The following is a 24,874-nucleotide window of genomic DNA, read 5'->3' on the forward strand; positions in this document are numbered from 1 at the left end:
CATGTAATTAAGTTATGATATTTTTGTTTAAGTACTTACTTGTTCAGATACAAAAATAAAATGAGTTAACTTTTCCACTTACTACAAATGCATTGTGTGCTCTGTTGTGCTCTCTTTTCTCTCTGGGTGGAGGGTTTCCAGGGTAACAAATCTCCATAGTATCCTCTTCCATGGCTTCTCAGCCAGTCTCAAATATCAAGAGGACTTATATGTAGCTCTATTTCTGAATTCTAGTTCCCTTTAAATGAGATACTAACTAGGTAAAGAACATAAATCTCAACTGAGCAGATTCATGAGTGCATACACATATATATATATATGTAGCCATCTTCTAGGTTAAGCTATGGGACAATTTTAGTACCCTAGAAGCCCCTTTACAACTCCTCCTAGTTGATATTCCAAAGTTAAATACTATCCTAAGCCTACCATCGTACATGAATTTTATTTGTTATGATACACAGGCAACCATCCTGTATGTTCTGTTTTATATCTTGCTCTTTATTCACTCTAAAGCCTAGCTGTGGGACTTTTCCACTGTTACATGTAGCAAAAGTTTGCTTTCATTTCTATGCAGAATTGCATTATATTTATGTACCTCTTTTATTATTAATGGATACTTGGCTTATAAGTTTACCTCTTTTATTATTAATGGATACTTGGCTTATAAATTTGGGCCATTAAGAAAAAATCCTCATGAGCATTTCTGTGTGTGTTTTAGTATGCATGGCTTAAAAATTTCTCTTGGCTCTCTACTCAGGGCAGAGTCTGCAGGTCACAGGGCAAGTACACATATAGTTTCAGTAGACACTGTAGTTTTCCAAAGTGTCCATACAAACTTATGCTCCCATCAGCAAACTGTGTCGGTCCTAGGTACCACACATACTTGTGAAGAGGTGGCACTTACAGTCCTTGTAATTTCAGCCATTCTTGTGAATGCAAAGTTTTACTTTTTACCTCCCTCTGGCTTGAATCTCTTTTCCCAGAAGAACAATTTTCATATGCTAATCAGATGTCTGGACATCCTCTCTTGTGAGATATCTATTAGAGTCATTTGTGTGTTTCTTTAGACAATATTTTTTAAATTCATAAAAATATTGTTTACTTTTACATTCAAAATATATTTTTTGTTTATGTATACCACAAATATTTTTCCAGTATTTACTTACTTCCATTATTGACTTTTGATGAAAATAATTTCTTAAATTTAAGAAAATCTCATTTACACATGTTTTCTTTCAAAGTTGTGCTTTTTGTGCTTAATTTAAGAAATCATTGCTTGTTCTCAAATCATGAAGATATTCTTCTATATGTTTTTTTTTTGAAAGCTATATTGCTAAACCTTCCATATGTCTTTAGTATGTACCTACTTGATACAGCACTAATTTGCTTGAAAACCATGTTCCCTCCCTTAATTGGAGTAGTTCATTTTTGCACATCAGCTGATTATGTGTGGGTCTGTTTCTGGACTTTCTATTCTATTGTCCTATTCTATTCCTCCAGTCTGTGTGTTGATTATTTTGCCAAACACCACACTATCTTAATTTTTGTGCAAATGTAGTAGGAACTGACATGTGGCTGTGGAAGCCTCCGAGCCTTTTTCTTCTGTTAGATAAAAAAATGTAAGATAATTTTTGTGAAGCTCCTCAACTTCTACAAAAACACGATAATGTTTTCATTAGATCTGCATTAATCCTACCAATTTACTTAGGCAGATTTGACAATTTACTACTGAATTTCCAATGATCATAGTGTATTTCTTCATTTAACTAGGATTTCCTACAGTTTTCTTGGTATGTTTTAAAGATTTTAGCTTAGTGATTTCACATATTTTGTTTTTGGTGGATGAAAGGTTTTTAAAAATAATGTATTCTTCATAATTATTTTCTACTGTTGCACATAGAAATATAAGTAATTTTGTATATGATCCTATTATATTTAGTAATCTCAAGGTGTTTATTTTTAAAATTCTAGTAGTTTATAAATTCTTCTAGTTTTTCTACCTAGATACCATGTAATCTAAAAACATGGGAGTTATGTCATTCTTTCTTTTTTTTCTTCTTCCCTTCCTTTTTCTTTTTTTCCCTTTTTCTTGCCTCATTGCACTGGTTAACAACTCCAGTACAGTGCTGAATGGAAATAGTGATGGTGACCCTTCTTTCCCAGTTCCTTAGTCTGCCTTTGTTTATTTTAGTGATTAAGATTTAGGTTTTTATCTTTTTAAAAAGTTCAAGTTCATATTTACCTAAACTTACTTCTCCTCCCACCAATTTTTCTATACTTCAGTGGCTTGTAAAGTCCCAATGTCCATCACTCTGTTCTGTTCCTGCTTCTTGTATTGAATGTAGCCTTCAGGTATTGGGCTACAGAAGGGATGATGGTTCTTAGGACTAGCTGTCCTGATATTTTTTACCATGCTGACCGGGCTTTCTGTCAGTAGGTCCCCTGTAATGTGGTAGAACATCACAACTAGATGCTTAAATCAGCTCCCTTCCAATTTTTCTTTGCATGCCTAGGTGAATGTCCAGGACCAAAGACCTGCTCTGCAAATTCCTCAGTAACATTTGGCCAGGCCTCAAATAATGCCATATGTCAGAGCCTAATATTTGCCAACCTTGAGAAAATCATAACATCTCTGAAAATGTTCCTGGAAATATGTTAATTAGTCTTAAAATCTTGGCAGCATAGAGTCTCCTGGGTGAAATATTTGAAATACAACAGATAATATTAGGAGGAATTTGACCTAGTAGGCTTGCTTAAAAAAACAAACTAACAAACAACAACAACAACAACAACAAAACACCTCACATCATTTCCTTAATTAGAAGTCAAATAATGAGCCATGTGTGATGGCACATGCCTATAATGCCAGCAGAGACAGGAAAATCACAAGTTCAAAGAGAGCCTCAGCAACTTAGCAAAGCCCTGAGAAACTCAGAAAGACCCTGGCTCAAAATAAAATATACAAAGGGCTGGAGATGTGGCTCAGTGGTTAAGTGTGCCTAGGTGAAATCCCATGTACACACACACACACACACACACACACACACACAAAGTCAAATAATCAGTACAATAAACACTGTATATTCTGAGTCCAAGGTCCAAAAGCGAAAGGTCACTGAGACATTTCTGCTATTTTTTTGCTTTCAGAGACCACAGTACCAGGCAGAAACAATCAAAAGACCATATAACAGAATGTTTCAAAATATGGACAAACAGGCTTATCTGACTACTCTCTTCTCTCCCAGTTCCTGGCCAGGGCTATGTGGCCAGGCCCCCATTTCTAGCTTTTTCCTGGAGAGTCATATTCTTCACACTGAACCCAACTCAACATGACTCATAGATGTCATGTTTTTACAGATAATCCAACAGAGTATCATTCAGAGATGTCAAAGACAGAAAATAGGTACCACTTAGGACAGGGATCCACTCACACTGCAAAACAACATGATACACACAAAGATTTTTAGGCATTACCTTGAGCAACCTGACACATATAAAAAAAAATGCAAAGAAACACATAAAATAAATGCACATTATCATTCACTAAATCTCATAAATATCTGTAAGTACAGAGAGACTCTGATCAAAATCCTGATATCAGCCCTTCTGATCTCCAGCACTGACCTGATGGGAATTCACAGCCATGGTGGGAAAGCGGGCCTTTGTCAGCAACAGAAGTATCCATGTGGCTTACCACTTATCACCACCCTTGTGAGCCTTGAGGAGAATGCAGGCATCATAAGTTTCATGAAGAAAGTTAACACTTTTACCTGTGCCTACAAAAGACCCCTCCCTGGGAAGTTTCTCCACTGGTTGCAGTCTTATCACTGAGCTATTTCATACGCAGAAGTACCTGATGGACAAAGCAGTGTTTAGAGATGAACACAGGGGACAACAGAGTGGCATAAACTGTACATGCACTATCATATAGCTCATCAGGAAGTTTAAAAAGATTGTTCCTGAACAGGGACTGCTCTCTCAGGCCACCCCTCTCAGTAGCTGAATACTAGTGGTACTTTGGGACCCACTCAGTTTAAACAATTTCATGTGACCAGTACTATAGTGCGTGGAATGACGGCCCCTGAAGTTATATTCATATCTAATCTCTTGAACTTCTTAGTAGTAAATTATATGGCAAAATACTGGACATTATCTGTGATGTGAGTAAGTGAAGGATCTTGAGAGAAGGACTTATATGGTGGAGCTTTGTCATTTTCATTTTGGGTTGCTATCACAAAATATCATAGATAATATGTAACAAAGTATGATAGACTGCATAACTTATAACTGCATAAATTTATTTTCCACAGTTGTAGAGGCTGACAGTCCAAGAAAGGGTGACAACATGATCAGGTTCTGTTGACACCTTCTTTTAGGTTGCTGACAGCCAACATTCTCTTTTATTCTTAGAATATGAGAAGACAGTAAAAGAACTTTTGTGTGCCTTTAATAAGGGCATAAATTCCACACAGGAGGGCCTCACTCTCATCGTCTAATTATATCCAAAAAGCCCCAACCTCTAATACTATCATATTGGGGGTTAAGATTTTAACATATGAAATTTGTTGGGGGACTCAGGCATTCAGTCCATTGCAGACTCCAGGGGCAATCACCTGCATCCCCATGTGAGATAAGCCAAGAAAGGTTTGCGGACACCAGAAGCCAAAAGAGGCAAGGAACAGATTTTCCTTCCTCAAAGCACCAGAAGGGAATGCAGCCCTGCTAAAACCTTGATTTCAGATTTCTTAATGCCATGAATACAAAAAGTTTGAATCCACAGATCTTGTGTAAATTTATTACAGCTTCCCTAAGGAACGAATCCAAGTACACATGGAGGGTTTTCCCTCAGGACTGGATGGAGAACCTACAGACTCCTGAAGGACACATGAGCATGTCCTTTGGAGGATCAGCTCCCTCTCAAAGCTGTCTGTGGGTTCTAAGGTAACCACCTGTCAGTCACTCTTCTTTCAGGACCCATGAGGTCACCCTCTCAGGCAGAAATGAAGGGCGTCCTCAGCTGAGGAAGGCGCTGAACAAGCTGATTCTCATCTGTGTCCTTCCCTCTCTTGGACCCACTCCTTTCTGTTCTAGTGTGTGGATTACTTGTAGTGTTCCCTTAAACTCTGCACCTGCTTATGCTCATGCTCAATTCCAGGTTTTCAATAATAGAATTCTTATCAATTATATATTCCATAGATAATACCTTTACCTCTCATGCCTGCAATCTATTGATTTCACTGCCCTCCCTGCCCAGGAGTTGCTGCTTTCCATATTTGTTAGCCCAGCAGCTCATCTGGCCTCTCTGTCCCTGTCCACACTGTGGTCTCTGTCAGAGGTCTCAACTGGAGAGTAGTCATGAAAAGAATAACAAAAGCACTTATTATACTCATCAGTAAACCATTAACTTGTGGGGTGAGGGGTGGAAATTGACACCAAGTCACACCCCCACACACATACAAACCTCCCTTGCCACATCTGGCAGACAAATAGTTGAAATGAAACTTGTTGCACAATATTAAGCTCCCCTTCCTGCCTCTGACCCCGAACATTAAAAGGGATATTGTACAATGGAACCACCAAATTATTTTATGATGAAACAACCAAATGCCTTGGTAACAGCAGGTCCAAGTGTGCAAGTAAGGATGACAGCACCTCATATGTGACTGCCATAGACCAGGGGGGATGTGTGTACTCCACAAAATTGAAGATGTCTTTTTCGGTCAACCTCTCAGATGGAACATGAATGCCTACAAGAAGTTCAAGAGAAATTTTATCAGGAAAAGATTCTTAAATGTTCAGATTTACAGTTTTATACAGTATGAGACTGTTTTGATGAATATAAATATTTTAGAAATCCAAGGATATTTTTGATAACTATAGTCTTATGTTCATTTCAGGATTCACTTTATTTTTTTTAATATTTTGTTTTGGTAGCAAAAGTTTAGAATACTGAATGCCGTACATAAATACTTACAAATGATGGCTAGGTGTTATCTTCTTAGCTCGAATATGCACTTAGGCTCAATATACATTGTCTTGGCACTGGATCCACTTAGAGGAATAGGAAATAGGAAATAGAAAGGAAACACAGCCTGCCATTAGAGTAGCTGTGAGCCCTGTTCTGCAGTGGGAGGAGCCTGTCAGAGATTGAGACAGCAATCCAGGAGCAATTTTCTGTTCCTCTTGAAAGAATTAAGATGTGACAGAGTTAGAATTATACAAGTAGGTGCAGTAGAAGTTCAGCAGTGACCCTGGCTTAAAGCCACTCAGCCCTGACAGGAATTAATATGAATACAGCTTCACAGGCGAAGTTTCCAGGTCTCCTTAAGGGACATGTGGGTTCCAAGAACCACCACACCTTTGGAAATTATAGGTCTATGGCTTCCAACTGATATCCTGACTTTAGTCTGTGCTCCCAGTTAGAGGCAGTTCACAAAGGTCATTTCTACCACGTGCACAGCTGTTCAGTAACACAGCTGACATTGCACCTTTATCAGTATTCCAGGCAAACAGATCTAGAAAGTGAACTCAAGGTCAAGGTCAAATTCTACAAATAGGACAAAGGCTGTGTTAACTCTTGACTTATACAGTGTCATTTCAAAAAAATGTGTGTTCTCAAGTGTTCCACACACCAAAAGAGGAAATTTACAGGAAAAATAACATATAACACAATATAAACCTGTCACTGAAGTTTCCCCTATGAATATCATGAAGAAGACAGGTACTGGCAGGCACTGTGTTGACATTTCATAATCCTTGCCTGGCATTTAACTGATCTCAGTCTAAGAGTTGCATAGCAGTGAACTGACTTGAACAACAGATTGGGAGTAGAATCTGCTAGGCTGAATTTCTAAAAAGTGACCAGGAATAATGATGGATTTTCTGTTAAAAGTGACATTTTAAACCAGTTTAAATACATACAGAAATCCATACAAATAATTTTCTTCTATTTAGTTCACTCCATGCTGGAACCACATTCCAACAGTCTGTGGACTTCCCGGGACTTTCTAACCCTTGAACCAACCCTCTCTTCACTGCCCTTATTGTCCTCATGGCATCTTCTGCATACTAAGATGGCCGAAATAATCATTGTTATCACTATTTTCTGATTCCACTTTAATAATTCTCTCCATCTTTCAAAAGTTCTGGGAAAAACAGCAATCATTTTTTTTTGTATTCTAGTTGATAAATTTATTTCCTATGGGGATAAAGAATAATAAACTTGTTATTCCTCTACCTGTATACTGCAATTGAATAAATAGATATGTTGTTGATGGATTATGGGATCTCAGTTTCTTTTTTAAATTTTTTTATTGATTTTTTTAAAAAAATAAATGACAGCAGAATGCATTACAATTCTTATTACATGTATACAGCACAATTTTTCATATCTCTGGTTGTACATAAACTATGTGGACACCAATTCGTGTCTTCATACATGTACCCTAGGTAATGATGTCTATCACATTCTACCATCCTTGCTAATCCCCTTCTCTACCCTATCTAGAATTCATATATTCCTCCCATCCTCCCCCTCCATACTCCACTATGAGTCAGCCTCCTTATATCTGAGAAAACATTCAGCATTTGTGTTTTTGGAATTGGCTAACTTCACTTAGCATTATCTTGTCCAATGCCATCCATTTACCTGCAAAGGCCATGATTTTATTCTCTTTTATTCCTGAATAAAATTCAATTGTGTATATATGCCACATTTTTTTTTTATCCATTCATCCACCGAAGGGCATCTAGCATGGTTCAGCTAGGTTGGTATAGATATTATGAATTGTGTTGCTATAAATATTGATGTGACTGTGGTCCCTGTGGTATGCTGTTTTTAAGTCTTTTGGGTATAGACCACAGAAAGGGATAGCTGGGTCAAATGGTGGATCTATTCCCATATTTCCAAGGAATCTCCATACTGCTTTCCATATTGGCTGCACTAATTTGCAGTCCCACCAACAATGTATGAGTGTACCTTTTTCCCTACATCCTCACCAATGCTTATTGTTGTTTGTCTTCATAATAGCTGCCATTCTGACTGGAGTGAGATGATATCTTAGAGTAGTTTTGATTTGGATTTCTCTAATTGCTAGAGATGATGAGCATTTTTAAATATATTTGTTGATTGATTGTACATCCTCTTTTGAGAAGTGTTTGTTCAGGTTCTTGGCCCATTTGTTGATTGGGTTATTTTGTTGTTGTTGTTAGCTTTTTGAGTTCTTTATATACCCTAGAGATTAGTGCTTTATCTGATGTGTGAGAGGTAAGGATTTGTTCCCAGGATGTAGGCTCTCTATTCACCTCAAGGTTGTTTCTTTTGCTAAGAAGAAACTTTTTAGTTTGATTCCAACCCTTTTATTGATTCTTGGTTCTAATTGTTGTTCTATAGGTGGCTTATTAAGGAAGTTGGGACCTAAGCCCACATGATGAAGATTAGGGCCTACTTTTCCTTCTTTTAGATGCAGAGTCTCTGTTTAATTCCTAAGTCTTTGATCCACTTTGAGTTGAGTTCTGTGCATGATTAGAAATACAGGTTTAATTTCTTTCTTTCTTTCTTTCTTTCTTTCTTTCTTTCTTTCTTTCTTTCTTTTTTTGTTGAAGGTGCTATCTTTTCTCCAATGCAAGTTTTTGGCACCTTTGTCTAATATAAGATAATTTTAATTTTGTGGGTTACTCTCTGTGTCCTCTATTCTGTACAATTGATCTACCAGTCTGTTTTGGTGCTAATACCATGCTGTTTTTGTTACTATTGCTCTGTAGTATAGTTTAAAGTCTGGTATAGTGAGGCTACCTGCTTCACTCTTCCTGCTAAGGATAACTTTAGCTATTATGGGTCTCTTATTTTTCCAGATAAATTTTATAATTGCTTTTTCTATTTGTATAATGAATGCCATTGGAATTGGAATTGCATTAAATATGTATAGTGTTTTGGAAGTATGGTTATTTAGATAATATTAATTCTGCCTATCTAATAGCAAGGTACATCTTTCCATCTTCTAAGGTCTTCTTTGATTTCTTTCTTTAGGGTTCTGTAATTTTCATTGTATAGCTCTTTCACCTATTTCATTAAGTTGATTCCCAAGTATCTTGTTTTTCATTTTTTTGAGGTTATTGTAAATGGGGTAGTTTTCCCCATTTCCCTCTCAGAGACTTTGTCACTGATATACATAAATGCCTTTGGTTTATAGGTGTTGATTTTATATCCTGCTACTTTGCTGAATTCATTTAGTAATTCATTTAATTCTAGAAGTTTTCTGGTGGAACATTTTGGGTCTTCTAGGCATAGAGTCATATCATCAGCAAATAGTGCTAAACATTCTTCTTTTCCTATGCATATCCCTTTAATTTCTTTCTTCTGTCTAATTGCTCTGGCCAGTGTTTCAAGAACTATGTTAAATAGAATTGGTGAAAGAGAGCATCCCTGTCTTGTTCCAGTTTTTACAGGGAATGCTTTCAATTGTTCTCCATTTAGAAAGATGTTGGCCGGAGGCTTAGCATAGATAACCTTTATGATGTTGAGATATGATCCTGTTATCCTTAGTTTTTCTAATGTTCTGCACATGAAATGGTGCTGTGTTTTGTCAAATAATTTTCTGAATCTATTGAGATGATTGTATGATTCTTATCTTTGAGTCTATTGGTGTGATGAATTAAATTTATTGATTTCCGTGTGTTTCTGAACCAACCTTGCATCTCTGGGATGAATCCCTCTTGATCACGGTGCACAATCTTTTTTTATATGTTTTTGTATTTGATTTGCCAGAATTTTATTGGGAATTTTTGCATGTATGTTCATTAGAGATATTGGTCTTTCTTTGATGTGTCTTTGCCTGGTTTGGGGATCAGGGTGATATTGACCTCATAAAATGAGTTTAGAACTGCTGCCTATTTTTCTATTTCCTGAAATAGATTGTAGAGTATTGGTATTAGTTCTTTTTTAAAGGTCTTGTAGAACTTGGTTAAGTATCCATCCGGTCCTGGGCTTTTCTTGGTTGGTAGACTTCTGATGGCATCTTCTATTTCCTCACTTGATATTTGTCTGTTTAAATTTTATATATCTTCCTGATTCAATCTGGGCAATGACTTAAGAAATTTGTCGATGCCTTCAATATCTTATTTTTTATTGAAATATAAGTTTTCAAAGTAATTTATAATTATCCTCTGTATTTCTTTAGTGTCTGTTATGATATTGCCTTTTTCATCATCCATGCTGATAACTTGAGTTCTCTCTCTCCTTCTCTTAGTTAGCATAGCTAAGGGTCTGTCAATTTTATTTATTTTTTCAAAAAACCAACTTTTTGTTTTGTCAATTTTTTCAATTGTTTCTTTGGTTTCAATTTCATTGATTTCAGCTCTAATTTTAGTTATTTCGTGCCTTCTACTGCTTTTGCTGTTGGTTTGTTCTTCTTTTTCTAGGGCTTTGAGATATACTGTGAGGTAATTTATTTGTTGACTTTTTCTCCTTTTTAGGAATGAACTCCATACAATGAACTTTCCTCTTAGTACTGCTCTCATAGTGTCCCAGAGATTTCAATATATTGTCCCTGTGTTTTTATTAATTCTAAGAATTTTGTAATATCCTTCTTGATATTTTCTGTAACCCATTGTTCATTGAGTAGCATATTGTTTAATGTCCAGGTGATGGAGAAATTTTAGTTTTTATTTTGTCATTGATTTCCAATTTTATTCCATTATGATCTGATAAAATGCATGGTAGTATCTCTACTTTTTTGTATTTGCTAAGAGTTGCTTTGTGGGATAGTATATGGTCTGTTTTAGAGAAGGATCCATGTGCTGCTGAGAAGAAAGTGTATCCTCTTGATGCATGTTGAATTATTGTATATATGTCAGTTAAGTCTAAGTTATTGATTGTATTATTGAGTTCTATAGCTTCTTTTTTTTATCTTTACAATTTTATTTTGTATACACATTTGCTCAAAATCAGAGAATTTCTAGCCCAGGTTCAGGTAACTGAAGGGCCTTTATAAGTACTTTATATTGTCTAGCCCCAAGGTATGCTGCAAACATAGTCTGAAGTAAAATGGGAAATAACATTTTTCTGAAGATAGGCTTAGTAATTTTAATCCAGTAAGTTAAGGTGTTTCCTTTCTCTGGTAGCAAGGCTGATTGATACCTGGCTGCTAAGCCACCATTTACAGGAATAGCCAAGAAAACAGGGTACAGACCTCCTAAAACTAATCCAACAAGTCCACCTGTGGTCACAGTACAGGTTTCACAATTTAAATCACCTGTACTCGAAGGTAAACTTAAAAAACCTCTGAAAGATGCTTTTACTATCAAAAATGGGAGCACTGCCATTGGTAAGCCAGCATCTATTCAGGCCCTTGTTACATGCAAGACACGCCGAAAAAGACTGTTTGCTATTAGGCCACAGAAAGTAGCATTAAGTCCAATATTTTTGGATCCATGTTTAAGAAGATTCCTTTCTGCTTCTGATAGTAGTTCAATTTTTCTGGCTATGACATCAAAAATTGAGTTTTCCTTGATAGTATCATGTGGTTTATGGTTTTCCATCTTGACCCTGCTGCTATCCTCCCAACAGGTGCCTTCCCAGTTCTTCTAACATGCCTGGGCTTAAGATACAACCTTTACTCCATTCCTCCCAGTGCAGCCATCTTCGGCGGACACCTATAGTTTCTTTATTCAACTTTTGTTAGGAAGATCTATCCAGTGGTGAGAGAGGTGTGTTGAAGTCACCCAAGATTATTGTGTTGTGGTCAATTTGACCCTTGAACTTGAGAAGAGTTTGTTTGATGTACATAGCTGCAACATTGTTTGGGGCATATATATTTAGGATTGTTATGTCTCGTTGGTGTACATACTTGAGCAGTATGTAATGTGCATCTTTATCACTTTTGATTAACCTTGGCTTGAAGTCTCGTTTATATGATACAAGGATGGAAACCCCTGCTTGCTTCCACAGTCTATATGAGTGGTATGATTTTTCCCAAGCTTTCACCTTCAGTCTATGGATGTCTTTTCCTATCAGATGAGACTTCTGGAGTCATCATATTGTTGGGTCTTTTTAAAATTCAGTCTGCTAGCATATGTCTTTTGATTGGAGAGTTTAAGCCATTAACATTCACGGTTATTATTGAGACATGGTTTGTATTTCCATCCATATTTTTTTTTTTGTTATTTAACTTGACTTGATTTTCTTCTTTGATTACTTTTTCCTTTAGGGTACTACCTCCCTCTGCTGATTTTCATTGTTGTTGTTGTTGCTGTTTTTCCTCTTCATGGAATATTTTGCCAAGGATGTTTTCTGGCTATAAATTCTTTTAACTTTTGTTTATCATGGAAGGTTTTTATTTCATCCTCAAATCTAAAGCTTAATTTTTCTGGATACAAGATTCTTGGTTGGCACCCATTTTCTTTCAGAGCTTGAAACATTTTGTTCCATATCTTCTAGCTTTCAGGCTCTGTGTTGAAAAATCTGCTGTTATCCTAATTGGTTTTCCCCTATATGTAACATTTTTCCTTTCTCTTGTGGCTTTCAAAATTCTCTCTTCATTCTGTATGTTGTGCATTTTCATTATTATGTGCCTTGGTGTGGATCTTTTATGATTTTGTACTTTGGTGTCCTGAAGGCTTCTTGAATTTCGATTTCCAGTTTATTCTTCATGTTTGGAAATTTTTGTGATATTATTTCATTAAATAGATTGTTCATTCCATTGGTTTGGACCTCTATGCTTCTCTCTATCATAATAACTCTTAAATTTGGTCTCTTTATGCTATATACATATTTCTTCAATATTCTACTTGTGGTTTCTTACCATTATCACTGTGCAGTCTATGTTATTTTCAAGATTATATATTTTTATCTTCATTATCTGATGTCCTATCTTCTAAGTGGTCTACTCTGTTGCTGAGACTTTCAATTGAGCTTTTAATTTGGTTTGCTGTTTTTTTCATTTTAAGGATTTCTGGTTTTTTTTTTTTTTTTTTTTTTTTTTTAAGAACCTCTATCTCCCTGTTGAGGTGATCTTTTGCTTCCTGGATTTGTTTATGTAGCTTCTTGTCAAAGTGATCTTTCACTGTTTGTAGTCTCTCTCTTATATCTTCCTTGAGTTCAGAGAACATTTTAACAAAGTATATTCTGAATTCTTTCTCTGTAATTTTTTTTTCTGCTGTGCCTGCCAATAATTCTAATGATGTGGTGTCTTTATTTTTGTGGCACTTTCTTCCCTTGTCTTTTCATGTTGCTTTTGTCTTTTCATGTTGCTTGTGTGTCTTCCTTTCCAGCTCTGTGGGTAGGGTTGTTATTGTTTTTACCCTATAGGTTTGTAGTGATCTTGTAGGGTTCCAAGATCCTTCCTTTGTGGAGAAGTCAATGTTAACAGATCCCAATATCAACAATATATCACCTATGAACAATTTGTTGTTATTAAAACATTTATAGTGTAGTCTCCATGTACAGAAATGTTGGATTCAATTATTATCTAAAATATAATCAGTAATTTCATAAAATTTACACTTTTCGATGGTGGACAATGAACTGGGGTTGAGTGTAGGACGGAATGCTGATGGGGAAAGATGTGAGGGTATAGAGGTAATATATCTTAGGAAATGTGAAAGAGAAATCTAATGAAGAGGGTTAGTAGCAAGAGACTAGGCAGGAAGTAATTTAGGATAGATAAGTAAGTGGGAAGACAGTAGAGGACATAAAACGAACACACATATATATTTAGATATATGTTATAATATATCTAAATATATATGTGTTAAAATAGTAAAATTTGGAGTGGGAAAGAAAAATGAAAAAGTGAAAAGAGAAAGAAAAAAGTAAAAAAAGAAAAAAGAAAAATGGAGGGTATATAAAACACCTCTATATTATATTATTCAGATGACTCAGTCCTCAAAATCCTATTTCATGCAAAGTTCTTTGGTTTACACATGTTGAGGATGTGAGGGCTGGAGGAGAGGGAAAAAAATATTCCAAAGAAGAAAACAGGGTTGTTACTAGTTTTAGAGGTTGTTTCTTTTCTCTTTCTCTTCTTATCCAGTAGGTGAGGCTGTGTGTTTTAAGCTCGTGTCTCTGCCCTCAGTATGGTGTAGGTAACCAGGATGGGAAGACTGATCTTGGTGTAGGGTATCTAGAAGCAAGGATTCCCACCTTCCAGTCTCTGCAGGGAGGCTACACCACAAGGGTCTCTTTTTGGGACCACTCTTCTGACTTTTGCACCCGGTATTGTCTCCCTTTCTTGCCTGGATATTTCCCAGATCCTGGTCTTTCCGTTGGGCTCTAAATTTAGGCCCATCCCCATCACTTAGCAGTTCCCACATGCTGGACCTCTCACACACAGGCTCACAGCAGGTGGGTGGTGCCCTGGTCACACTGCACACCTCCCCAACTGGGAGCTGTTTTTGTGTTGAGTGGTCACTATGCTGAAATTGCTGCTGGGGGGATGGGGCAGTTGGATACCTGGTACCTGGCCAGATGTAGATTCAATCTGGGAGCACAGAGCTGCCCCCACCAAATATGGCGAGAAATGTTATCCAAGTTGGAGTTGGTCTGCTTCCAGCACAGCAGTGTCTGGTGAGGTGGGGTAGCTGGGTGATGGCTTTGTGTGCTGGGTAGGTAGCAGCCGAATGACCTGCATGGGAGTAGAGCACAGTTTGGAGTTCTGCAGTGGTGCTGATAGGTGATTCTGCTTAGCCACTTCAGAGTCTTATGTGACCTAGAATTGTGGGCTTTGGGTTTCTACCACTGCAGGGGTCCAGAGTCCTATTTGATCACTGAGGCACTGGGTTTGATTGTCAACACCATATATAAATAAATAAAATAAAGATCCATTGATAACCAAAAAAATGTTAAAAAAAATAAACAATTATCCTTGACCCAGCCCCATTCTGGCCATCCTCTGTTTCTATGCTCACTGCCTCCAAAGAGCAAAATTCCCTGAGTAATACCTTCAGATAAAATATGAAGGAAACAAATTTGTTTCCAGTGACATTTCCTTTTCTTAGGTGCACAGGAAGCAGCATTTCCCAGCATCCCTTGCAGTTGGTATGGGAACACATGATGGAGCTCAAGAAATACAAATGTAAGCAAAAATAGTATTACACATCAATTCATGGCACTTGGGTGTGCTCAGTGTCTTGTCCATTCTTTCTCATCACTCCATCAGAGTTGAGTATGGGACTACCATGTTTGTGAAATGGAACCATTCAAGAGACTTGACCTGGAGAAAGCGAGCTGTCCAGGAAGAGTCACAGAGGAAGGCTTTCCACCAGCCATAACCTGAAGTCATGCACTCCAGGGGTGAACTTGAGGCTCTGGGACATGCTGTTGTAGGACATAGTTTCATATTTACTCCCTCCAATTATATCTCCATGAAACCCTGTTCTCATCTCCTCTTTTTGCAGAATTCTAGCTCTTATTTTTCATTGCACATTTGGTTATTTGCTTTAGAACTCTTTGCCTATTTTGTTATCCATGATCTATCCTGACAGTTAAATATCCAACATACTTGCCACCTCTTCACAAACTTCAGCCACTTTGTTTCCTATTCTATAAAGAAGATGCTGACTTACCATTTTGATTGTGCTCACTCAATCTGGTTAAATTTATAATAATAATCTGCCAATGGGCTTTTCTCTTCTTCTATAATGTGGATGATACATTGATTTTCCTTTAAATCATTAATTCCACATGGTTGACATTGCAATAACTTTCAGTTTCCTCCAGGATTCTTTGCCTGCTCATCAAAATGATCTCTGCTATGATTTGGAAATGCTTCCCTAATGTGGTGTGTGTGTGTGTGTGTGTGTGTGTGTGTGTGTGTATCTTGACCCCATGATATCAGTTTTGGGAGGTGCTTTGTACGATTCCATTATGATGTACTGCTCTAGCTAGAAGCCCAAACCAGTGGAATTACTGAATCTTGGGCTTGAACCTCCAGAAATGTGAACCAAACAAGCCTTTCTTTACTTAATATGGACACGTCAGATATATTATTATAGTTATGAAAAGCTAACTGAGGAAATCTCTACCACCTATTTCTACATTATCACTTATGATCTCTTCTCTCAGAGAACATGCCAATTCCTTACTCTTGAGCCAGAATTCTTATATTCAAACCTGACACTCAGTACAACCACAGAAATCACTGTGAATCTTCAGTTGCCTATAGTACTTGTAAATATATTTTAGCTTTTGATATTTGTGCTTGGATCTATTCCCCCTTTTATTCCAAAGTCTGTACCTTAATTTCAGCATCATACATTATTTCTTCTTCTTTCTGACTGTTGGTGGTTTTCTTACTATATTGTTTCACTATAGTGCAAAGGATATTTCTAATCACAGGTTTCGAAATATTTAGAACTTCCAGCATTTCTGATTTTCCATCATATCCATTGCAGAATGAATGTTACAACATTATATTTTGCTAAGTCTAGTGTTGAACTTCTACTGGCATATTCCCTGTCTCCTTGTCCAGAAAGACTTTCTTTGGCTGATATGAAAATTCAACATGAAACCAAGAGAACTTTGAAAGACTGAACTATCAGTGTCATACTCTACCATCTCCTATTGATGCTCAGGGTCAGCAAGACTTAGTCTCACATCATCAGGTACTTTCACCATACAACTCTTCAACATCTACATCTCCAAATAGTACAGGTCCCAGGAAGGATAAATTTCCTCCTTAATTGTCCAATCTGATGTAGGATCCTCTGCAGCTACCATAGCTAGTGGATAATTAGACTTCTTGCAGAATCTATATTCCAATTGTATACCTTGATTCCCCAGACAAAAAGAATCTAGACATTCATTCCTCTGAATACTCTAGCAAATGCTTTGCTCAGTAGAGTATTTCCAAGATTCAGGTGAGAAAATACTATCATGTGCTCTATAGTGGGAGTGACATTCCTGTTCTCAGACAAAAGACTCTGCCAAAACACCCAAGGATTTACTCTTTTACTCTGCACTCAGTTTCTCCACTGCCAAATCTGTAGATATCCATGATCTTTCATCTAATCAGCTGCTGGTTAGATCTACTGTGTTGGCAAGAGCTTGGTACAAGATGCCACCCAGGACATCAACATGGAAGATTGTGAAGAGGCAGTGGCACTGGGATGGGACTTCCAATCTAGATGAAGAGCTTGAAGGCCAAGTGGCCCAGATGATATGAGATAAAGTTGAGGGATTATAGACTGACCTACTTCCTTTTTACTATGTCTGACATTAGTTCCGTCCCTTCCAGATATTTGCAGAGTCAGGAAAAACTGGATATTGATGGGTATAGTCCTTCTGGACAACCCAACCCACAAACCACTCTCCTCCCTTCTTAGCCAAGATTTAATTAAAATATAATTTATTAAAACCACAAGGTAAACTTTGCCTTTTAGTTTTAACACTGTTAGATAGAAACATTAATGGGATCTTTTCTATTTCAAATACCACTGTAAACTAAGTTGCTCATAGTTAATGTTATAATGTTGTATTGGTTAATGAACAGCAGGCTGAAATGAGACATGAAGACAATAGAACATGCACTCCAGTCAGAATGGCAATTATCAGAAAAGGTACAATTATACATTACTGGTGGGACTGCAAATTGGTGTAACTACTCTGTAAAGCAGTATGGAGATTCCTTAGAAAATCTTGAATGGAACCACCATTTGACCCAGCTATCCCACTCCTCAGCATATACTCAAAGACTTAAAATCAGCATACTACAGTGACACACCAACATCAATGTTTATAGCAACTCAATTTACAATAGCTAATCTGTGGAACTAACCTAGATGCCCTTCAATAGATGAATGGGTAAAGAAACTGTGGCATATATACACAATGGAATATTATTCAGCCTTAAAGCAGAATGAAACTATGGCATTTGCAGATAAACGAATGGAGTTGGAGAATATCATGCTAAGTGAAATAAACCAATACCAAAAAAACAAAGGCCAAATGTTTTCTCTGATATGTGGATGCTGATTCAGTTTGTTGAGTCCTCAAAACCAGGGATGGAATCACCACATGATCCAGCTATTCCACACTTGGATATTTTCCCCAAAAAACTAAAATAAGAATACTAAAGTGACACAGCTACATCAATATCTATACAGCACAATTCACAGTAGCTAAATTATGGAAGCAATCCAGATGCCTATCAATAGACAAATGGATTAAGAAATTGTGATCACAATTTCATATGTATATATGAAATTTCATATATATATATATATATATATCACAATTTCTTAATGTGTGTGTGTATATACACACACACAATTGTGAGATATATATATATATATATATATATATATATATATATATATATGCATGTATGTATCAATGGATGATTCAGGGACCCTCTTATCTCAGAGGAAGCACCACCTCAGGAACAGAGAGATCAGGGAACAAATTCTCTACTGAAAATTTGATTATCAAACTCATGGGGATGCATTTCCAGAAACTGAAGATTCTGGAATGAATTTCTTTCCTTTATTCTTTGTCTCAGGTCTGCAACTTCCTGTCTAGCAATAATGAGATTTTGTTCAGTCTCCCGAAGTCTCAGACAGTCATCAAGGGCTTTCCTTTCCAAGGACAGAATGATTCCTTTCTGTTCTACTTTGAGATCTTAGAATCACTTTCAGTGCATCTCTGACTCTTTATTTTCATGGCTCATCAGATCATTGGCTTTAGAATTTTCCAACTCTTACTGTAAATCAAGATTTATATTGACAGAAATAAACCCAAATATTCCATTTCTTTTTGGTGATGCTGTTTAACCATTTCATTTTCTTTCTCCCCAGGATAGCTATCTGCCCTCTTGGTGGAAATTTCTTTGACTGGGGCACCTTAGTTATGTCCTCTTAGGCAAGCTTTCTTCATTTCTTTGACAATGCTATTATAGAATAAATCTTTCCCACTGTCACAAATGTTTAAATACATACTTGATTTTGCAACAATTTTCAGTTTCTTCCTAGATACTCTGGCTTTGTTAGCAGCATGAGTTTCATTCTCTGGTTCTCCTGATTGCACATTCTCACCCAGATCCTTTATTCCCAGAAGACCTTTCCCTTCTGTGATCTTGAACCACTCTTCCTGTAGATACACGGCCTGAATCTTCATACAGAACATAAAGCTCACTATGGACAGCCTGGGTCTTTTATCAGTTGCTGGTAAACATTTTAACCATGATTTCATTTCATGTTCTTGTGTTTTGATGTCTGTCCTTTCTTGGTCCAGAGCTTGGATCCTTCAAAGACATCTTCTCTTCTTGTTTTGAACATTGACATTTTTCTTTTCTCCTGTTTCTTACCACAATACATATGATGCTCCTCTTCACAGGCCTGAAAAAATCTGAGTCATCAGCCACTTCTCAGTTTTCATCTTCTTTCCAAACTAAGATAAACTGATCAAGAGCATTACATTTTACTAAAGCTACTGCTGAACTGCTATTGGAAGGTTCCTTGCCTACCTGTTGAGAAAGTCTTTCTCTGAATCTTCAACATCTGCATCTCCAAGTAGTACAGATCCCAGGAAGGATGAAGTTTCTCCTTAATTGTCCAATCTGATGTAAAAGCAAGTTAACCATGAGCACCTGAACTATCTACACACACTCTATTATCTTCCACTGACATCCAGAGACAGTGAAACACAGCATCATATCATCAGGGGCTTCTGCCATGAAATCCTCCAGTGTTTCTTGGGTTTGATAAAAGTGCCTTCCATCAGCAGGTTGAACTTGCTCCATAGTAGCCTAATATGATACAGAGGTGCCTAGAGACACAGTTTACACACTCTCCACTCTACTCTTGACTCTGTTTCCTTGAAAGAAATAGGTATTCATTTTCTTTGGAAAAAAAATAAAGTCTTTTGATCACTTTTTATTTCACAGAGATATGAAAATAAAGCTTCTTTGGATGACCTTTTGGAGCCAAAGTGTGGAATGGGAACTTTAAATCCTGAGCAATCCTATAGGATGAGCAGAAGTCCCTAGGCCCTACCATCTAGCAGAAAAAACATGGGACAGCCCTGCACTCTGCTGGCTATGTTTTGAACTACAGAGAAGGAATACACAGTCTAAGAAGGAAAGCTTTTGAGGAATATACATGACATTCAGCCAGAGACCTGAGGGACATGGAGGGGAAAAGGGGAAATCTAGGCAAAGAAAACAGCTTAGGCATATGATCCTGATCTTCAGGATGACCAGTGTGCATCCAGCACACCTGGAACTTCTCAGGCATTGAGAGTCATGTAGATGGCAGGTCAGCTTCTATTGGCACTATCTTCCAGGGCACCGGCTTCCTAGGTGTGGACTCTAGTCTCCAACCTTAAGGTCCTGGGCTCTCAGCTGAAGCTGAAGTCACACTCTCAGTGATTTGGTATCTGAACTCTGGAAGGAGGATTGGGACTCTGAACCAGCTACCTCTGTTCTGGTCTCCTGAGTTTGTATGCCTACACTTTAGTTGTGACCTTGGTTCCAGCTGCTGGAACTGATTCTGTGCAGTGATCTTGGTTTTCTAGAGAAGATATACCTTTATGCTCTATAAATTGGATCTTAATTAAGGGTCACTGGCTTTGTTTGAGGCTTGCTTGGCCCTGTGGCTCTGGGACTTATTGACACCTGGCCTCTGGGTTCCAGGAGGTTGGTTTATTTCTCTGAGCTTTTCCTTCGGTGATATACAGGGCCCTGATGATACAAGTTTAACTGAGCCCTTCAATCTTTCTCTTCCTAACATTTTTCTTGTTCTGGTTCCTTGTTCTGTGCACTAGTGTTGGAGCTCTAGGTCCTATCCCTATGTAATTTAAGTCTTTGGATCTTTCGTTGGTCAATTCCATCTTCATTCTCTGGGCTAAGGAGTTTCTTGAGTCCCAGGCTCTAAGTTCAGGATGTGAGTTCTCTTATCTGGCCTTTGGGGTTCAGTGCTGGACAGGACTCATAGGTTTGTCTAACGCTTGGGAATTCTGGCAAGGGATGGGAGGTAGGGAGATTAAGTGTAAGATGAAGGTGATAACTTGGGAGTCCAATTGGGGGAGATAATAGGAACCACTACATCAGTATCTGCTTGGTAGTCCCCAGGACTAGGACAAGGTCTTCTCCCTCCTGAGATGGATGACTTTTGGAAGTGACTTCACCTTCCTGAAAAGAGACTCTGCTCTTACTAAGTGGTTGGTCTTCAGAAATGACCTCACTTATCTGAGCCTCAGTTTTCTTATCAGTAACATGAGGATCTGAAAAGCACACACATACAAGGGATTCCTGTTTAGTTGACAAACATGACTAACTTGTCCTAGCAATGCTATTTTGAGGAAGCAGTTCTCCTGCCAGCCTCTCAAGACCAGGGCCATCCTGTGGGACTTCTGAAAACTCCCTGGAGGAAGGGCTTCCCTCATTCCCAGCCAGGGGCAAGGAGTGGAGCCCTGCTCTGTGGTGGTGAAGACAAGAAATGGGCTTTCCCGGGTATATTTCCCTACACCTTGACCCATTCAGCTCTCACTGACCCAGCCCTCCTGCCATCCTCAGGCCAGGGCAGACCAGCTCCACCCCACAGGCCAAGAAACACAGAGCTCTCCTCCATCTTGTTAGCACCTCTGACCCAGAGGCCTCCATCAGGCAATTGTGAAATTGACATTTCAAGAGGCAAGTATGAATTTATTTCCAGAAAATGCTGTTTTGTTTTGTTTTTTACTGTGGATTGAACTTGAGGCATTCAATCACAGAGCCATATCCCTATCCCTATTTTTTATTTTATTTAGAAACAAGGTCTCACTTGTCAGAGTTGCTTAGCACCTCACTATTGCTGAGGCTGGCTTTGAACTCACAATTCTCCTGCTTCAGCCTTCCTGAGCCACTGGCACTACAGGCATCTGCCACTGCACCTGGCCAGAAAATGCTGACTTTTGATGCTGAAATCATTAAAATGCTGAACTTTTATGGTCAGATAAACACTAATAGTCACAGTACTAAGCTCATAAAAGGTATCACAAACAAGCTGTGCTAAATGATTATCCCTGGCCAGCTCTGAGCACATTCGCCCCACCTATGTAGCCACCATTGGACTTTCTAGGGCCTTCAGCTTGCCCAGGGCTGTATCCTCCATGTCATACCTACCAGATATCCACTTCCACCTCCTGACTGCAGAATCAGTTGGTCTCTGGCCTGTTCAATTTTCTGCCCCTTCTATAGCCCCCTCTCTCCCCTCTTGACTTGTTTCTGTTCCTCCCATTGTCCTTTTCCTGCAAGGTTTTGCCTAGTCTGTGTCCCATTCTGAATCAGCTGTCCTGAATTGCAATGATCTTTCCTCTTTCCTTTGAGATGCAGTCACCATTGACTGCCCATCTTGAAGAAAGAGCTGAAGACTTAGGAGATTTTGACTCATGACTAAGACTTTAAGATCTGTGTGCTCTGGGACAAACCACTTATTCTAACACAAAATAAGGCTTAACCTCATACTGTTTCTCCAGGGGTGTTATGAGAAGGATAAAGAGTGAAAATGAGAATGCCAGTACAACACTTATAGTTAAAAAGAATTGTTTTGTCTTGTCTTTTTTTTTTTTGGAGGGGGGGTACTTGTTGCATCACAGAGTCCTACATCAGGGGGAACCATGGAACCTCTCCATAACAATTTAAAAGAAGGATTGAAGGGAATTTGGGTTTGTGCTTTGTGATTCTGAGGAGAACTCAAGGAAGTGAGAGACTGGTCTGGACTGGATGCTGTCATGAAGCAGGATATCTTGATTTTTTCTAGAGGTAGGGAGGAACAAAGAGGGGCTACCACCACAGTTAATACAGAAGCAGGAGTTACTCCTGCTAACCAGAACAGAGGCCTGTGGGCCATAGTTGTGGTGTGTATAATGACTTTTCCTGAATAAGTGATCAAGATTTTGTGTGTTAAAATTTTTGTCTAATAAAGAAATCCATGAGCAATATTTTTTGTAATATATTTTCTGGATTTTGACATGATGATAATGTTGGACTCATCAACAAAGAAGGGAATGTTCCTTATTCCTCTTTTCTGCAAAAATTTGTAAAAGATTGATTTAGTTTATTCCTTAATCTTTAACAGAATCCACCAGTAAAACCATCTGAGACTAGAGTTTCAGATGATTTTACTAATTTTGATAAGAAATTCACTTTCATTGGTAGATAAGGAGCACTCAAAATTCTCCACTTTATCTTGCCAAGTTAGGCAAATTTATTGACATAAAGTTTATAGTTATCCTTTGTTATACTTTTGAAATTTATTAGGACCAGTAGTGATAGGCCTTTTTTTTTTAAAATCACTGATATTGCTAATTTTTGCTGTTTGTAAAGAAAGACCTTCACAGACATTGATAAATATGTTTTGATTTGTTGCCTAAGATCATAGGTGGTAAATTATCAAAAGAATTGGAACTACAATTCAAGTGTCTCATCACAAAAAATCTAAACAATATTTTCCAACATGTTTTTTTCAAATGGAAAAGATAATTATTTTTGTGAATATTGAAGTAGTTTTTAAAAAACAATGTTTTAGTTATTGATGGACTTATTTTATTCATTTATTTATATGTGGTGCTGAGAATCAAACCCAGTGCCTCACACATGTGAAGCAAGCACTCTACCACTGAGTCACAATCCCAGCCCCTTGAAGAAGTTTTAATTAGAATAAATAATTGCATGAGCTATAGTAAGTCCTACATAAAAACTTCGGGAGCAAGAAAAATCAGATGTAAGCACAAAAGAGATGTTACTTTTAATTCTCATAATACTGGTTGACTATGCTGTCATACCTTAATTTTATTTTATTATTATTTGCCATGAATGGTAACATGAAAAAAATCAAGGAGGCAATCGCCCCTATGTGGCGACATTCTTTGTCAAGACAGCAGAGGGTGCTCTTCCACTGAGAAATTACACTAGCCACTAAGAATTCTGTTTTAAGATGTTTACTGGGTAGCAAGAAATGTCTTTTAATAAAATTATTATTTTGATGGTTTAGTTCGAATTGTTGGTTTTCAAGGGAGGCCATGTCTGGAATTTAAGTAATGTTAGTAATATTCCTGTTCATTCACTCATCTTTGAAAACATTATGAAAGCTCTTCTGGTCTTCCAAAAAAATGATAATAATCTACACACATATACATAAAACATTGGTGAGGAATTTAGGGAAACACTAAAAAAAATTGACTCTTTCCCAAATATGCTCAATAGTTTTTCAGAGGCAGTTAAAAACAAAATTTTAAGGGAAATTTGAACATAGAAAAAAATAAACACAGTGAGCTATAACCTCTGTCATTCTCTGCTCCCCTCTCCCTTGTGCTCTAATACATACTTAATGATTATAAAGCCTGTTAATCTCATAGCACCAAATAAATCCTGTCTTATGTGTTTATTGGAAAATCAGGACTTTTTCTTAAACATAGCAAAGTGTACCATTATTATACCTTTTAAAATTAACAATAATTTTCTTGGTATTTCTCAAATACAAAGTGATTACCATATCATAAATTTTCACGTTTTAGTTGAATGTCTCCAGAAAAGGTGTATGCATTTCATGTGATTATAAAGAATACTTCTATTTTTCCTTTCTTATTTTAAAATTACATTTACTTTGTCTCACCTTGCCACACACACTCTGAAAGCTTATTATGAATAAACAATTTCAAAACCCATGTCACACTACTGAGTCAGAATATAGAGAATTGATATGGCAGGACTGCTTTCTGGGTATTTTCTCTTCTTTTTCTAGGAGAGGCAAAACATCTAGTTCTATCTCCTTTTATGATATTATCAGCTATTGACAACCATTATCAGCCATTGATAAGTATTGCTTTTACCTACTAATTTACTTAAAGACTTGAAAAATTATGACGTATTTATTCTATCATTTTGTACTTTATTAAATAAGA

General features: G+C 37.4%; 1 pseudogene; it reads right to left on the reverse strand.

Annotated features, from left to right (window-relative positions):
* Window positions 1-10,944: 10,944 nt before the first annotated feature.
* On the reverse strand, window positions 10,945-11,538 carry LOC144255050 (transmembrane protein 126A pseudogene; annotated as a pseudogene).
* Window positions 11,539-24,874: the final 13,336 nt, after the last annotated feature.

The sequence above is a fragment of the Urocitellus parryii genome, chromosome 5 (assembly GCF_045843805.1).
Source record: "Urocitellus parryii isolate mUroPar1 chromosome 5, mUroPar1.hap1, whole genome shotgun sequence".
In the NCBI taxonomy this organism is placed as follows: Eukaryota; Metazoa; Chordata; class Mammalia; order Rodentia; family Sciuridae; genus Urocitellus; species Urocitellus parryii.